At 37.3% G+C, this 19,330-nt stretch overlaps 1 protein-coding gene across 2 annotated transcripts in view; it reads right to left on the reverse strand.

Annotated features, from left to right (window-relative positions):
- LOC132261735 (ataxin-1) overlaps positions 1–19,330 on the reverse strand; it is a 32,929-nt gene that overhangs the window by 7,794 nt on the left and 5,805 nt on the right. Inside the window, exons 2-3 of one of the 2 annotated variants that reach the window (XM_059760673.1) lie at positions 12,616–12,720; positions 12,146–12,555 (exon numbers count right to left, since the gene is read on the reverse strand). The exons of the other annotated variant lie outside the window; for it this stretch is intronic. The gene's annotated coding sequence lies outside the window, so the exon portion shown is untranslated. The remainder of the gene's footprint in view (positions 1–12,145; positions 12,556–12,615; positions 12,721–19,330) is intronic. 2 annotated transcript variants of the gene reach the window in all.

Below are 19,330 nucleotides of genomic sequence, written 5' to 3' on the forward strand. Positions count from 1 at the left end.
TCGACGCCCTATTCTGTCTCTCTTCGCTATAAACACCCACGTAAGTTCTCCGTCGTGCCCTTGAGATTGCAAAAAATCAATATTTGCCAAAATCATGACGACACCCCGCATACACTCTGCCGATAAATTTGTATTAAATCACAGCACAGCTGTACTTCAAATGGCACATTAGCTCAGACTGTAGGAAAAATTGCCACCCTTTCTACATCTTGTCACCCACCACGCGCAGTCTTTTCACTCTCCGTTCAAGTATAGGTGAAAGAACGAGTGGAAAAAAGAGGAAAATAACCCGGGCAAATTGTTACGTCAAGCCATCAATTGTTGGCGGCCTGAATGGTGTATGAGGCAAATACGAGAATCGGTAATATTGAACAAATACCGAGGGTGGACGTGAGACTACAGGGTTGAGATATGGAATGTCATACAGAAATAGAGGCAACATAGAATTTACTATTGTTTCCTTCAACCTTGAACAGTGTCATTTGTGCGCACGATGGAGATGCCTCGTATATATTTTGCTACTTTCGCTATTTTTAGTCAACACTAATGGATATTTTTGCATGAATTTATTGTAGAGAGATGAAAGAATCATCTTCGAGTACTATTTTCACCCAAAAAACCTACTCCCAGTGGAGGTGCCTTGTGATTGGGTTCTTTACCAAAGAAATCGTGGAATTTTGACCAATATAAATTTAATAACTCATAAAGCAATGGGCTTTTTATTGGATTACTGAGGCACCCTTCGGAAAAATATGCCAAAGAGCTCTCTAAATTAAAATACCATCCCTAGGAAAATTCCCAAAGATGAGTACATGTATTGTCGACTTGGGAAAAAGCACAATAAATTATATTATACTCTATCTACATAGTATTTCATCTCTCCCCTCTCTCTCTATCTATTGTGGAACAATATATAACACCATTTGCTATCTGATAACAACAGGATCTTGTGGTATCTCGTATGTAATTCAAGAAGTGCCAATTTCATTTCGTGGAAAGAAAGAAGATCGTTTTTCGTCATTTTCTCAAGGCGACGTAATTCCTCGTGCAAAAAAGGTATTTATAATAAAAGATATCAAGTAAAATATTTTGCCGAAATGAATTCTAATCAGTTGTGATGAAATTTCAGAGGTAGAAAAGTACAACAATATGACTACATCTGAACTCTTAACATTGCAAACCATCCAATTTTTCCACCATCTCAACCAATCTAACATGTCTTCAGTTTTCTTGGTAATCCATACAAATGGGTTTCTCTTAGTAACTGTCCTATGATTGTCACATCCGTGTTTTCTTCATGGCAATTTTCTCTTTCACACACCATTGAGATGAAATAATTCATTACGATTCAATGAGCCACAAACACTCACGGGTGAGTTCACACGAGGGATAGATGACAGACTCTGAGTCCCTCCACGTGCAACCTTGACCTATGTGAAAGGAAAAACCTCTGCCTGCCTGGGGATCTCTTCACCAGATTTTCACTAATTAATTTAATTTGCTCCACAGCAATTGAAAAGCTCAAGTGAGAGTCACTCAGGAGTGTCAAGAAGAGGTTGAATTTTCCGTATCGGTATCTCAACACTGAAATTCAATTTTCCACCTTTTTCACACAAAATAGAAAAAGCACAAGAAGTGAAGTGTGTGTGGATGGCAAAAAATGCTAATGAGATTTTTTCCATTTGTTCCAATGACCTCTGTGCAACATGGCATTTAGCAAAGAAAAGAACTCGCGATGCACGTTGCATTTTCCAACGTGGAAATAGCATTTGTGCGGATGACGATTGAAGATAGAGGTGCATTTATAAATGGAAAAACGTGGTTTTTCCTTTCTCATTCTCATACACACAAACTCCTATAACATACCTCTTCTGGCTATAGTTAAGAGGAATATAAAAAACGTAATTATTTATAGTCACACACGGTGTGAATGGAAAATGTGTCGGAAAATTCTCGCGTAAAATTTTTAATTTTATTTCTCTCTCTCCCTCCTCCACCATTGAATCGTTCAATAAGAAAATGATATGTGAGAAAAAGCATTGGCTTTTTCTTTACACATAAAATTGTTAATTGATAGCAATTTAGCGGCGCGATGGTGGTGGAAATACTATTAATAATTGCTGTACAAATTCACAATTTATTATTCTATCCACACATAATAATTGTGCTTCCTCCCTTCATTCCCCCCTTTTGTCAAATTAAAGTGTGTTTTATTGTTAATATCAAATTAAGCAGATGCTGAGAACATTGAAAATTTTGCACGTTGCGTTTGGTAGTTACGTCAAAGACATCAGAGAGAAAAATTTATATTTAAAAATGCAATTACTGAGCCTTTCGTAATTGAAGCTCATGTCGCCATTGCTACGCACAATCAATACGCATTTAACCTTTAGAGGAAAAACACACCCGCAAAATTGTATGCCACGTCTCTCTCTCTTTCTCTCTGTTTGGTCTCCCCCACGCCCCCATTGAGGGGCTTTGTCCGGGGGAAGCGCAGTGTACGGGAAAAAGACCCTGGAAAATCGTGGTGATGGAAATTTTCTCGGAAATGCTATATTTAGACATATTTCCATCTGACTCTTGCACACATTCTGTATGAATCCATACAGAATTGACAGGGATTCTCACAATTAGAATAACTTCCTTTGCACGCGCACGTCAAATTCGATAAGGATTTTTTTTTAACGTAATATGATTGACAACTTACAGACTCCCAACTATACTATATCGTATTTATTCCACAAAGATGAGAGATATCACTCTCATCGTCTTAGAAATCTCAATGATATTACAATGTTTATATAAACGGACGTCATATGTCTCCTCTTACTCAGTAGGACAATCAATTGAACGACAACAGAAAAATCCCCCAAAGAACCCATTTCTATTGAGAGTATTATCATGTTTTTCTCCCTGGAAAAACATCTTCCAAATGAGGCTCCCATCTTCACAACAGAAAATAAGTCGTACACACTCATTCCGTCGATCTGAAAACTTTCCAAATTTGGTCCATCCTAAAACTTCTGCTACAGCAGCCAAAAATTCGTGGAATTTTAATAGATACTTTCAATTGAATTAATTGGATAGAATAAGCCAAAATGCAGGATATTCTCTCAATTTGCAGACACATATTCAAATCTGACGGTTAATCAAATAAAAGTTGATATATAAGAAAATAGATTTTTATGAGAAGAAAGATCATTCGTTGAATATTCGAAAATTCCTGTTGGTTCGGACTTAGTGTACATATTGAGGTTTCTTCTCTTCAATGTGGATGGAAAATCTTGTATCATTTCTCTTATTCCACACCCCACATCTCGTACAGTAAAAGCCCTTAGAGTATAGATGTCTCGGGGAAAAATCAATAGGCACACACGTTAAAATGTTGCTTTGGATGGTTGATGAAGTAAGGTGGGTTGGGAAGGAGCCATCAAAGCCGATGTGCATGTAAAAGTGATTGGAGAGCTTTAAGATGAGGCTAAAGCATATTTTCTTGCTTTTCTACCACCCACTGAATTTTTTTCTTGCCACTCTGGTCACCAATTCACCTCGCGCGCTATCACTCTCTCTCTCTCCTTCTCTCTATGTACTACATAAATTCGCCATGACGACGCAAACGACGACAATCACAATATGAATTTGCCAAATTGGCAAGTGGGTGGTGCTCATTTGATTATATTATCGCACAATACCATGAGAGAGTTAGCTAGAAAAAACATCGGGTGGTAAAAAAAGGAGTACACACAGGCAGAAGCCAATGAGTGAAAGAAACATACCAGAAAATAGCATTAGATGGGTGATATCGTGAATGAATGCCACACAGAGTGTACATAGTGTAGTGCCAAATTGTGAGGTGATTTTGAGGAAGAGACATGCAAAAACACGCGCGTTTTCATTCTATTTTTACCATACACAAGTTCCACCCACAAACACATCACTTGAGGCACACTCACACTCATGATACTCTACCCGCAATTATTGTTATTGAAGTCAAAATGGATCACGTGTCGTCTCTTTGATAAATCTTAAAATAGTATGTAGCAAAAATTCAAGAATGTCACCTTCTTCGAGGTCTTTGATTAACCAAAATGCTTCACACTTTTGGCACATTTCTATTTGGTCAGAGAAACAGGCACACTGATAACACACATGGTATTGCATGAAGTGATGGATTTGAATTTGAAGAACAAAAAACCATGATATCAATAATGCACGTGAACAGAGTGTCAAAGAGGCAGGGAAAAGAATTCGCTGGCAGTCTTCGACGGAATGTCATTCATGTTCAATTTTTCAACAGGGTGTCGTCAATGGCATTCCTTATTCTAATTATATAATACTCTTATTTATATTGTTGTACTCAATCTTGAGGGAGATCGCGGGAAATCAATCTGAACGCTCCATTTTACTATCAGGAACCGGCTGTGCAGTCAAACTGAGATACACAACGTTTACTCTCCTGTGTACACTTCTATTGAATATTCATTAAATGTGTGAAAAATGCTTGTCATCAGTTGCAGATTTATACTGAATGAGCATTCATTGTCGACATGAATGTATTGCAATTCTATTGCAGAGCAGCTATCTTAATAACAGTGCGTGTTTATGGAAATCATATTTCTCTTTCACTTAATTCCAATACGAGAGTAAGATCATGCAAGCTAAAGTGCAAAAAATATATTTCTTGCGCATCAGTAAAATATATTCCCTATTGTTTGTAGTACGCGAAGCATAAACTGATGCAGTTAAATGATTCAGGATTCATAGTCCATAAGAGGAAATACCGATGAATGAAAAAACTCCTTTATGTATTTTAAAAATGTGGTGGAAACGCAATCGTGTAGTTTCATATAGTAAATGCCTTGGTAAATGTCAAGATTTAAATTGACAGTAACTTTTATTGGGCAAAATAAGACATAGTCGGAATCAAGCATTTCTTTATGCAAATGACTGCTGCCCGAGAGAATGTTGAGAAGTGAGAAACCCATTAATTCTCACAATCGTTCAAAAATACCCCAGAGATGCTTATCTTGAGGAAATGGTTTTCCTCTCAAGTCAAAATAAAAGGTGTTCTCTGGGTTGAAGGAAAAACTCAGAGTGAGAGAGAGAAAATTTTCCATTTGAAAGATTTAAAATTACATAGTCTATACATATTTTGTAATTTGAAATGCTAATTCACCCTCACTGACTGCAAGCTCTGCGCGTACATTCATACAAAATGACACTATACTGTGTGTCTTAGTGCATCTCCATTGCACTGAATTTTCAATAGACTCCAACATTTTTCGTTCGTGAATAATTAATCCCAGGGAAAAGAATGGAATTCATGAGTAAATAAATTCACAGAGAGCAGCTCAGCAACATACAATACACAACAATCAGTTTTCCATTTTGTATCATCTGCATTTGAAATTGTGTTGCTTTGCGAAGGATTGGTGATGCTGTTGCTATACTACCCTCATATACTTCTGTTTATAATAATAAACCGTAGCGAGTGTACATTCCTTCACAGTCTGTTGGCTAAATTCTAATTTCACTTGCGCGCGAGTACAAAACAATTACAATGCGACAAGCGGAAAGATTCTCTGGGCTTTTACAACTTTACACACTCATACACACAATTGGGCGATTTTCCTTCTCCGTCTACATACTTTAGCATCGCATTAGAATATGTACTATATGTATACATAATATCCGCGAAATCGCGCCGCAAGATGTGAGACGAAAGTGATCGATATTGCCTATTTTTCCACATACACAGAGAGTCGCACATAAAAGAGAATTACAAGATGCGGAGGCTCAATCTTACTCACAAATTTGTTGTATAGTATGAAGAAACTTCAATTGAGCAACAAACAACAAATCCATCAGCCGTTCTGCCGCGTGATTACGATGTTAATTTAGTTGAGAATTTTCTTCTTTCGTCTCTCCAACCATCGGCAAGAATAGCAGCAAAATACTATTACACACATGCCCCATGGCTTAGAGGAAGAGGGAAGAACAGAGGGAGAGATCATGAAAATCGTTAATAATTCATTGTCTGGCGTTTTGCAGAGTGAGCCAACATTTAAATAATAATAAATTCACATATACAAACTATATGTACACTCATTTTCATCCTCTCACTTCACTCCTCTTTCACGTCAAATTCAATGCAGAAATAGAATTTTACTATTGCGCGCGATTCTTCTGTGTCTCTCACTCTATTCTCAAAGTGGGAAAATTAAATAATAATTTCCCTCTCATGTGAAGAATTGCTAACATTTGCATTCCTAGGAAAATGTGTAAAATTTACACCAAATTCATCAATTCTCATTTTGCTGACATTCGAATTTTCTTGACTGCGAATATACATAAAAGTCAAGAGAACAATACAAGGAATTTACTATATGTAGAATTTTCTCAACAGAGTGAAAGATCCACATTGCGATAATTCGCTGTGATTTCTTCAAGCACTTTTGGCACAGTCCCTAATTCACTCATTTTCATCATATGACCCAATGATTATTTTCTACCTCATGCGACATCATCCATCGTTCAGTAAGCCATTTTCCCCTCCCCAAAAAAGACCTTTTGCTCGTGCCTTCGCCCCAGAGCAAAAATCTCACTATGACTTCTCTCTCTCTCTTCCTAAGCTCTGTTGCCCTCGACGAACGTGCACAAAAGTGAATTGCACAGTGAAACGACCACTTGACGAGTGCATTAACCCGGCAAGCAGTGAGAGAAACCTCATGCCGAAGAGACAAATGTGTGTCCTCAAAAATAATCGCAATCGTGGCCAAACGATCGTAAAACCAAAATTACTAATCTTTCGCTCAATTTATACGCTCAATACCCAATCCAAAAAGAAATCCTCACATTCCCGCCACATCAACAGGAATTTCTACTCGATTCGTTAAGAGGCGGTAAACTTGTAATTATTACAGCAGATGTCGATTCCCAAAAATGAGTCACTGAGGCCAATAAATCGATCACATACAGTTCCTTAAAACAGAATTACTAGTGGTAATATCTGGCTCTTCCACACCGTTTAAACAAATTAAGCAGAGATATACTCCCAAATTGCAATTCTATCTCCAATGAAAGTATTAATTGAATTAAGAGTTTCACCTCTTAATTTTCTCCGATCAAATTTATCATATCAGAAAATCAAAGTTTTCTGTTTTAAACAAACAACACCCATTCTATTTTTGCTTATATCGTTCTAATTTCAGATGTTGTGCATTTTAGTCGCAACACCAAAGACCCGTACAAACATATCTCAACGGTGGTAATCAATTTTTGAGGCTTTATAGCGTGAAGAATGTAAAAATGCAAGAAATACTTTGTTTAGCATATCCAATTAATTATTGTTTTACGTGTTTCCAATAATTGCATATAAAATGCTGTACACAACTCTTGACCCCCTCATTCTTGTCCACCTCCGAAAACTCCCTCTCTCTGTCTCTATTTCAGCTCTCGTCCCACTCATTTCTGAACGCCACCATTGCGGCACACAAAAGAGTTATTCAGACAATTTTGCTATTATAAGCATTAACAATTCTATTGCATATATGTACACACACACCATAGAGGATATTTTAAAATTCAATCTTGACGTAATTAATTCTCTATTTATAGTCAAATGCAAAAGTCTCTTGTGTCTCCTCTCAAATTCTGCATTTTTTATCATTTGCCACAAGTCACATGGAAACACCAAGCAGCAAAATGTAGCTGAGTGCAATGACACATTCGCTGAATTTGTGGGATGTGGAGAAAAATCATACGAACTCTTCGACTTGCATTAATCACGCTTTGATACATGAGCATTATAAATTGATATCGTCTCGCGCAAAAGGGAACACTTTTCACCACATTCATCTGACAGGAGTTACAAAAAAAAACTCCAACAGTATTAATGAAAATGAGTCATGGTGATAAATTCAGGCGGTGAGATATAGTAAAAAAGCATGCAGAAACGTTTTTCTGCAAATATACGATCGCTAAATACTGCTCGTAAAGTTGTTGCAGAAAAAAGACATATGTTTGCAGTTAAAAAAAAAATAAGGGCACAAAAAATACACAAGAGTGTGAAATAATTTATGGAATATGAGAAGATGAGACAGCGAAATTAATTTGCTACATTTGACGAAAATGAGTAATATAATCTGCGTCACAATGTGACTCTTTAATGTGAAAAAATCTGTCTGAGACAGCAAGAAATGCAGATATTTTCAGCGTTAACAGAAAAGTCATGGAATTTTGTCATTTTACCAAAATGACAGGATTTAAACTAGTTTTCCTCATTTTATAAGTTTAAAATTGAGCAATATATTTGTCACAGAAAAACATCATCATATAGTGCTATCTCAACTAAATAATCACATCACTGTGAAAAATCATACGTGTGGGTATAAATTAGTCATGAAATAAAATTGCATGTTTTGCCAGTTTGTCAATTAATTAATTCGCCAACTATTTCTCTACTTCACCGCCCCTCCCACTCTGCATCAATATGAAATTAAATTTACGATACAGCGACTATCGTAATCGTCCAATTGAGTGGGTGGTTTTATGTATGCCCTTGATATAGAACAAAGTGACTGTTTATGTTGGAATTGCAAAGCTTTTCAATGCGCACACCAACGCGATTTTGACTCTTTTTATCGAAACACCAGAGAATTTTAATAAAAGTCTTTTTCACTCACTCATATGTAGAAGCTTGCTGTTGTGTGTGCCGCACTGTGACGAAAATATGTACATATAATGAGAACGACGTGATGTGGATATTTTTGTGAATAAACTATATAAAGTTCTAAAAGTGCAATATTACATTTTTAATCACTTTCAGTGCTACTGCAGAAAAAGTTTTGCTCTCAAAGCATTTGAAAGTAATAAAACTAGTATTTACAGGCTTCACAGTAAAGCTCAAAACCCCTGCAACCACTGAATTTAGTTGGATAACAATGGAAGAGAATATAAATTTAAGAGCAAAGAACAAGAGAAACGCCATGGAAGGTCTTTTTTGTTGTTCGAGCATCTCTGCACGTCGCTCGACTATTTTAATACCAAATCGCTTTGCAACCCATTTAGTACTTCATTAACTTACACTTTATTTTAATCATTTCCTCGGATTTGTCTGAAATTTTCAATTTTATCTCCACTTTACAAAACTCCCACGCATTCGATCGTCAATTTTCATTTTTTAAAAACTTCCACTTACGGTCAGTATTGATGCAGTTGGCGAAATGTGAGCAACATGAAGTGTGGCTGAGCGTGTGTATTGGATTATTTAGGAACTGGTTTCTATACTGGAAGTTACTTAATTTGTGACTAAATTGCTATTTTACCATTTTGCTCCCTCTTTTTGTCCAGCAATTTTTTTATATAATAACACCCATAGTGTGAGTTTTTCATGTGTGATACGAGAAACGATTGGTGGATTTACAGAAAAATATTACCATAATATTATTCACAAATATTTATGCCACTTTTTGTCTATCGCTCGTTGTGTATTGTATTTAAAAGAAAAGAGGAGAGAGAACACAAAAAAGCACGAGAGTGAACTTTAACACATAAACACAATATAATCTTTTTTGTGTGCTCATCTCAACCATTCCGCACTTTAGCACTACGATAAATGATGATTTTCCTGTAAGTTCGTGGCCCACAAATCTACTCTCTTTTCTCCCTCATTTCATACTAATTGTATTGTATAACTCTGACAAAATTGATAAGACATAGTATGAAAGCTTTATATTTGGCATAGAAGAAAATGCATGGTTATTTTGTCTTCAATGCTTATTCTACAATCTCTGTCTTTCGTGGTATACATTTTACACAGTGAACAAAAAATCAGCTTGCTTGTGTAGCGGAGCTTTATCAGTGCACACAGTGGGATAGAGCGGAGAATAGAGGGAAAAGTGTTTAAATCATTAAACTCCTTCGGAGCAGAGAGTACACAAACATCGTGAAGAAGGCGAAATGGAGGAAGGAAAATAGAAGAGATCAGCAGAAAAAGCATACAAAATAAATTTACGTTGATTTAATTAATAAGAAAAAAAAGATCAAGTAATTCTGGGTTATACAGGAATCTCACAGTTGAACGTAAATTGGATTTTCTTATTAATCTTCCACACTTTAATCCCCACCGACTTCGCCAGTCGATATATGTTGTATAGAATCAAATGTGGCAAACTGATCATTATGCCTTCCACTATTGGTGAGCTTGAATCAAAGAAGTAAATCTAATATAAAGAGAGATATACACCAGATACGCGCGATGGAAGAACGAGAAAAAGTGGAGAAGAAAAAAAACGACAACAAGACACTATTGTAAACTTTTAGTTAATGAACGAGAAACGAGGCGGGGAGGGGCGGACTAAAGTGTGTACATTGTGCAAATAATATAAAATAAATAAAATGACGAGGCACAGGCAAAAAAGAGTCGGGTATACACAACACGATGAAGAAAATCACAACACTTACGACAAAGAAAAACGGGGAGAAGTACAAGATTCTAAAAATAACGCTCTGCTCCGCTTGACGACTGCCCCACGATAAACGATGACGAGCTCACGAGCTCCAACACACATTCATCCGGAGATTGCTCACAATTCCACCCATGCTTGTATAGCTGACCGGCTCTCCACCAGCAACACCCGCGAGTCGAGGGGGCTGAATTGGGGCGCGAGGGTGGCAAAGATAAACTCTGATTGAGACTCACCAGGCCTTTTCACTCTCACATTTGTATACAACACTCTTCCTCCTTCCACACTATCTCACTCGCTTTCATCGCATTTTCAGTCTTCCCATTCAATTTTCCATTCTCGTTTTCCCCTCATTTTCACGTAGATCTACATAGAATTTTGGAAACATATTGCGCCGTAAAGCCAACCAATTACTCCACTGTTTACACACCGCATTTCTGCCTTCGGTCAATCAATTCGGGCGTGTTCGTACTTCATCACGCGTCAAAATTCAAATTCCAACAGATCTTCAAATGACTTATCTAAAGAGAATTTGGACAAGGATTTACAATTCTCATGCAAATACACTCTGATAAAGATTACATTTTCAAATGTAAAAATCTTGTCGTTCTGACTGAAGTGTAAAATACAAAACTCATCCAATGGAGGAATTTCAGTGTTCTTTTCTTATGTATATTATACATATCATGGCTGGAAGCTTTGGCTCGATTGGTGAGAAGTGCGAGAAGGCGAATGAGGGAAAAAGTGGAAGAAACTTTGGTGTAAAATTCCATTAATTCTCAGCACATCACTAATCTCTCACACCAGTTTCCTACATGTTCCATCTTCCGCGCGCTCCCCTGTCGATCCCAAACATTCACCAATTTCCTATTTTCGTGTTTTTCATCACGTCGCGCGCGCGCTCCATTCCACAAGGAATCGATCACTCTGTCTCTCTCTCTCTATTTCTTCCCCTCTTTCAAGATCAAAACTTCTCCCGTGGAATTATATAATTTCGTGAAGTGTATTAAAAAAAATTGAAATGAGAATTTCGCGAACGCTTAATATATAAATATTTACAGTATTTTATAGACATTCTCATACACTTAAGTCCACACAGCACATTTTTTTTCCTCTATTCCCATCTCTCGCCAAAAGAATTCTTCTCTCGCGCATCAATTTACATACACACATTTAAATTTATAAATAAAAAGAATAAACATGTGTCGAAAAAAATACTCTTCCTCACTCCGGGATCACAAGGAAAAAAAAAACGAGAGAGACGACCAAAAGAGAGCCAGTCGCATTGTTGACCAGTGAAAAATGTCATATCTCCATCTCGGTTTTTGCTTTCATAAAGAAGAGACCCACAGAGTGAGGGAAAAAGGCTAAAAACATTAATTAATCAATTTCTTGTTTGCACCAATTAAACTGTTTGTCGTTGACTCAATTAACAATTTCACACATACACATCAAAATAGCTTTTTTCCACACACGCACACCTACTTTTTATACACAACGTCCCAGCTAGACTCACTGGGAGGAGAATCTGCAGAATTAGTGTCGCGAGGGGGACAATAATCTCGGTCGGAAAAGTGCATAAGTGTAGATGAATGCGCTTGTCGAGCTCAACAAGTGAACATTGATAAGGTATCAATGAGGGAAGGCATTATAATATAGAGAAATATGATGCAATTTACCGGAAAAATGTCAATCACGTTCCCGCCTGTCTCGATGCACTTGTGTCAGCCTCGGAAAAGTTCTCCCGGTTGCAGCAGTCCACACGATTCGATGAGTGTGAAAATTTTACTCAACGACTTCTCACAAGCTATAAAAAACGTCCTTTGCGCGCCTCTCCAATTGAGAGAATATGCGTGAGTTTAGGGTTAAATGCAGAATGAAATTCAAAGCACAATTTTCCATCCAGCAAAAAATTCTCACACAATCACCATGATAATAGTCTTTCTCCTCCTTGGTAAGATTTCTTTTCTCAGAACAGAAAATTCCTTCTCCTCACACTGTTGAAAAGTATAAAAATTCCACCAACTGAGGACACACAACACAACTGCCTGGGCCAAGTGACTGTGCCTGACTGAGAGACTCGAGAGCTCTGTACAAAATGCGACGAGTTGTGTGAATCCAAACGGAAAAATATACACAATAGACTCACAGAGTTGCAAAGCGCCGTCTCTCTCACTCCAAGTGTGTCTCAGCTCAGTTGAAAGCGCCCAGCCCAAGTGCGGATACTCGCGCATGCCAAAACGAGACGACAGCACTGTCGAGAGGAATTGTAATGAATTACTACACAATTTTACTACACATCGCACACACAACTACTCCGCGCCGCGAACACGAGTATGTGACCCGACGTGCTGCACCTCAATGTGGGGGAATCTCGCAATGGACAACACTATTCGTGGTGGGGCACGGAGGCCTGTGTATGTGCGCACACATTGCCTCGAACACCGCCAGAATCGCCGGAGTTTCAACTCGTGATTCGGGGAGGAATCTCTTAACAAACTCCCATACAAAACGAACTACGAAGTAAAACCAAGAAGAGGAATTTTAATGAAATTCAGCCAGTGAGTTTTGAATTTTCACCAAAAATTTTTGTGTACAAAAAGCAATAATTCTTCTTTAGTCTACTGATACTAATCAAAAGAATACATTCCACTCATTACAGTCTGAGCGATTTTCATACAGTAATTCCTAAGATAACTCGCCGCGGGAGTTAAGGAAGAGTATGAATCAAAGTGCAAGCTTCAGGGCAAGACATTAAATTGATACTCCTACATTCCTCAATGATTCTTGCCTATTCCATCAATATATTCCGCCTCCCCTCGTCGTAGTGGAAAAATGATGAGTCTAGCCAAAGTGAGTGATGAACGAGGAATTACAGCGTGATCAACAATAAATGATAGTGATGCCGGCGAGTATTTTTCCCTATACACATCAGAAAAGCGAAAACATTACTCGGAGGCGAGAAATAACGAGTGTACAAATAAAAGCAAAGTATTGAACTTCTCCATTTTGCGATAACAGCACCAGAGTGAGCATATTATGGGAGCGATGGATTCAACAGCTGAGAGATAAGAGACGAATTGTGCATACTATCTGCTTTCTGTTTAGGATTTGCCCTGTTTTTTTTTCTTACATATGCGAACACCAAATAAACAAACGAGCTACTTAAGTGTCTCACACTGTTTTAATCCGTTAATTGTGCCCTCTGGTGACGTCATGCAGGCAAATGAAAAGCACACAATTCTCATCTGGTGACCATTTGTTGTGCTTCCCACTGTGGAGCCCAGCATTTGGGTTGCAGAGTTGCAAAAGGCATCTCATGTAGGTTTCACACATAAAGATAAGGAATAGATTTGGAATACAAAGGTTTATTGCAGGACTGAAAACTAGAATTTAGGGACAATGTTTGATCTGGTAAGTATAATTTAAATAACATACAATGAAGTGTTAGATACCAATACTCTTTCGTGGTATGCATATAACGAATTTCTTTCTTAATTGTCATCTATTTCTCTGCTTCATATGAGATTGCTAAATGGGCATTTCATGAATTCTTGGCATATTCTTGGAATAAGTTGCTAGCATTGCTTTTTCCATACATCCTTCAATTTATACTTCAGGTAAAATTCAGAATATCTCATTAAATATCCTTGCACCCTCATAAATGATTCAGGTAACTGATAATCGTTAATATACGAAGAACCCGTGTGTGTGTTTTGACGCCATCGCACTGTGAAATATTAAGTTATTTATAAACTGTACTCCCCACGGGTTCTTTACATATTTTTACTGCTACAACTTATTACATAGGGACAGTTCGAAAACTGCAAAGAATTGTGTTTTTTCGGTACTTCAAATAAGTATAAAAACGTGGAGTTTGCACAGAGGTGTTGGAATTTTTACAAAATTGCCAGATGTTGACAACCAAAGGAACAGTTGGAAAATTACTGCCTCTTCTATTCTCATGTGACCATCCTCACCAGCAATTACGATCCCATACTTAAACTTGAATTCACATCTCATAGGCTAACGAAGAAATCCCTTTGGTTTTTCCCACCATTACAGAAAAAATGTGTTTCGAGAATTTTACAGAAGCACGGCTGTTAGGATAAAGATTATAAAAGAGACTATTTCAGACTATATTGGAGCGATTAGGACAGTTTTGTCATAAAACCCTGAAGATAATATAAAGGTAGATTCCTGAAAAATTCAAGGCTCCAACGTTTCTTCTTCGTGTAAACGTGATAAATAGCCAAACGCGACAGTTTGCAAATAACAAACTCGCGAATACCTTTTCGGGAAAATTAAGTATTTATACTATGCGAATACTAAACGCAAAAACGTTGAAAAAAATTCTGAATATTCCACTACTCTAGTCTTAACAAAGTATTTCCATTGGAGATTTGCTAAATTATATCTCGCAAAAAGCCCGAGCAAACAAAAGCACACACATAAGAAAAAAATCCATGTAAAGTGAATCTTCTCTTATAGTATCTCTCAACTTCGCGGCTGTGCTCCATAAATAAGATCGTGCAATAAAATTTCAATTTCTAAACCAAATTCATTGAATTGCAAATAAATCATTGGTCTTTAAATAAAGTGGTGTATACAGAAATTTATGTACATAATGTTGTGGCTGGAGGAAGAACACGAAGAAAAGGTAAACAATTTCCTTTTCAATGTTTCTAATATAATTTCTTCATTCACTACTCATTTTTTCTCCTGCACGGTCAATAAATTGCATTGTACACATATGTACGCCCCCAAAGTGGAAATCAATGGAAAAAAAGCTAACGTGAATGGTCAATTAAAGTATTATTTTCCTTTCAACGCAATCCATCAACTATTTCTGGGTGCTAATAGTTGAATTAATCCGCCGATATAATAGTATGCAATGAAATGCAAGCCATAGAAGAATGTGTGTAAAAATTTGTACAAGAAGTACGTGTTACGGAACGTGATTTCAGTCAAAATAATCTTATTCATTGTTTGTGTCTCTCTTATTTCTCCACTTTTCATTCATTCCTCACACCACCAGAAATCAGGCCCCAAGAGGAGACGAAAGAACGCAAATTAGACTTTTAAAATTGCCCATTTTTTGCCTCTCGTCTCACTGGCACTTTTCTCAGTGCCTCTTTAGTACGTATACTTCTCAATATATCCACACGAGTCTGCATTGTAAGTCAACTGGGTGTAAAAGTCATCGAGTAGATGTTTTTCCTTGCAGGTAAATTTAAACATTATATTCATTCTGGTGGAATAACAATAAAATTCTTGCTCGACTCGTTTAGATGGTGACAAAATAAAATTAGAATCGCGAGAATTCTGCAAAAAAGCACACACCAGCCGAACAAGAGACTCAACTCGCCTCACTTGCCTCTGGATTTTGCTGAAAAACTCTCCCACCAATAAAAAGGCGGAATTCTTGTATCAATTAAGTGAACAATTAATTATACTATGAAGAGCTTTCTGAATAGAGAATGAACAAAAACATTTATACCCATTAGAGTTTTATTTCTCTATTTTCACCTCGAGACTGCAGAGTTTGCGAACAAAAACTAAAGCTGACGTCACTGTTTATATCAAATCCAAAGATTAAATTATAGTCAGGTCAACTTCAACATTTTCCTTCGTCAACAGCGCACGCCGAAATTCCACATGCTTTCAGTGACCGACCGAGATTGACCATGACATTAAGGCAAGGTTTCTCTCCCAACACCCCTCAATCAATTTTTCGGTGATCCTTTTCCCCTATTTTTACCAATTTCACCTCACACGCAAGCACACACACCTGATAAGGTGACCCATGTCTCGAATTTATTCTCCCCACATCACCCTAACGACTTAATTTGCTAAAGAATAGCTCGTAGTAAAAAACACGCTTAGTAGTACATTTATAGACTCATAAATGCTGAGGTGAAAAATACCATTCTTCACTTAAAGCCTCTTAGCATGATGGAAGAATTAAATTCACTCGTTTTAGAAATTGCGTTCTTTCATACAATTTTGCTCTCTCTCTCTCAACAGAGAATGTATTATATAAAAAACTGCAAGGATTCTCTTAAAATTTAGCAATCACAACCAAGTAAAATTATACACCTTTTGCACATTTCCCTATTTTTTAAATTCCTCTTCTATATAAAAGTGTGTCTTCCTACAATATTCTCAGATTTCCAAATATTAAGCATGGAAATCTACTCTGAAACATTAGGTCAATGGGATATGAGATAATTATTTAAGAAAAATGCGTTAAAAAGCACACACGCATAAAAATACAAGTTCAATAAAACATTGTAAAAACTGTCTGCTTCAAGTTTGAGAAGTCAAGTCAATTAAATAAACCCAACTTTGAGTTGCGCACTGTCTTTGCCAGATCATTTTCACGTGTGTAAAAAATTCAAAAATTTCCATCTAAAGCCAATTATAACCATTCAACAGGTGAGAATCAATGGCTATATCGTGCAAATTTCCGAAAATTTTTCACCACGTCAATGAAAATGATGTGAGTGAAAAACCATGTTAATTTGCATTAATGGTGTTTGCTGTAAAAATTACTCACTGTCTGCCACATAAATAATGTGAGTCAAATATGAGGTTCACCGCAGTGGTGCTGACTAAAAAAAAAGTCATACATTCGTATTGAACACATCATTCATATTTAAATATCATTCGCAAAAGACAAATTATTCAAAATCAACGTTCAATGTCACGGTTTTGCAAATACAGTGAGCAGTAACGCTAGTGTGCCTGCCAAAGAGATGTATAGCGTGGCTTTTTTTCCTGCCGACAGAGAGAATTACTGGATATGAAACCAGGCACTGGCAAGCTGTGCTTGTTAGAGAGATATCGAGAGATGTGCGGCGTGTTGAATGACGGGTTTTCGTCTTTCTCCTTCTCCACGTCGTGGAGAGATAAGAAAGTTTAATTGGGAAGATATGACCAAGGAGGATCCACTTTCCGGATTTACCGGATTTTTGAGAACCTCCTCTGAAACTTGTCTCTAATCAGTGGGTTTTTTCGTCTTCTCCTCTGAACTTTTCTGGATTTTTTGTTTAAAGATTCGGAAACAAACTCTTCGTTATCTTTACAGCGCCCTTTTGGCAGGTCTTAAAGACCCCAAAGCGTGATGAATTGCGACTAAAAACAGCCCATAAATTAGCCGCATTTTTCGTTAAATTTTTCCACATCACGGAAAACTTTGCGTGTTGAGATCGGAATGGAACTCTTGTGGCACATCATCATTGGCGTACCGTGCAAATAGTTACACCGTTTATATTGATCTCAATTCTGATATATGTAAGTAAAAGCCTTAGTAAATTTCAACAAACTATTATTGTGACATTCAAATTAAATTAAACATTACCTCTTAAATTTTTTTCTATTCGAAACACTCATTAGCGAAATTGTAAAATCAATATTTTGATACCGAGTTATTAAAATTAAATTATTTCACGTACATCAAAGTATACTATATTAATTTAAATACTTAATGCCCATCCGAGAAATCTTCAATAAGTAGAGTTCTTTATATGAAACTCAGAAAAATTTCTTTTGGATGAAATCACAGACTTATAAAACAGAATTTCCATTCAACACAGGAATTAATAGAAAATATATTTCCTCCCAAATTTACTCCCTTCTGATTAATAGTCTCTCACTTAGCTTTTCTGTCCTAATTTTGGAGTCCTTAATATGCAGTTCCGGCTTATTTACGCCAGTGCTCACCATGGATTTTACTATAGAATTCGTACACAAAATGTGTGAATATATCAGATTGCTGGATACCTTAACTCGTCCCCATATTAGTGTGTGTGTGTGTGTGTGTGTGTGCGCCTCTGACGCAAAGGTTGGTTCGGTGCTTAATGAAAAATGTATAATATCAGTGGTATAAATCTCCATTTTAATTGTGTGTCGTCCCCCGAAAAATATACATGAGGAGAGCCAAGTTTGTTGTGTAAATGTTAATGTTCTCCGTGTCTTGTTCCACCTTTCCTCGTGCCGTCACGTCCCGGTCTCAGTTTGGTCGTGTGACGGCCGGTTGACTGGATGAAATTCTTTTTCCAAACATACAAAATACTATATACACCCCGACAAAACACACATTGGAATCAGATTCAAGGTCGCATTGGTATGCTTATGTGCCTTTTCCACCCAGAGAACACTTCCATGCCCAACCGATCAGCTTGGAAGTGTTGTATTTGGTCGCTCCTCCACTGGCCAGCAACTGGAATTGAGTTGTACAATTTTTCCAATAGGCCGAGGAGATGAGTGAGCATAAAACTTGAAAAGTTCACGTATTCATGAGCGTACAAATGGACCGGTTTTCTACTCCATCTCACACTTGTACTTTGTCTGGTATTCTCAGGCGCGATCGCAGCAAGAGAGAGAGAGAGAGCGAGGGAGAGAGAGAGAGTCCAGAAGACGAAAGATGATATTTTGACATAAATGAAGATCATCGAGGCACGACTATTCCAAGAATTGTTCATATTCTCCCTCTTCTCCTCATCTTTCTTCTCCTCTTCTCTCCTTATTCCTCAACCCATTCCGAGATGTATGTTTTACTGTGTAGTCCAGAGTGAGAAATTCCTCTTGTTCTCTGACTCAACAAGATCAAGTGATCTTCGTTGAGAAGAATTCTATCGCCACCCTTTTCCCTCTCTGCAATCGATCGCGAATGTGCCAATCTTCAAAATGCTAATAAAAATGAACACACAACTTCTAAATAAGGATCGCGCGCCTCTGAGTGATCACACAAACGATCCTCTCGCATGATCAACAAAAATTCAAAAGGCAAAACTTCTCTCAGTGATATTCCCCGCGTCGCATGGATATTTAAGCCTCTGTGTTGTCTTCTCAAACAAGGT

The sequence above is a fragment of the Phlebotomus argentipes genome, unplaced genomic scaffold, assembly GCF_947086385.1.
Source record: "Phlebotomus argentipes unplaced genomic scaffold, Phlebotomus argentipes genome assembly contig_15, whole genome shotgun sequence".
Classification (NCBI taxonomy): Eukaryota; Metazoa; Arthropoda; class Insecta; order Diptera; family Psychodidae; genus Phlebotomus; species Phlebotomus argentipes.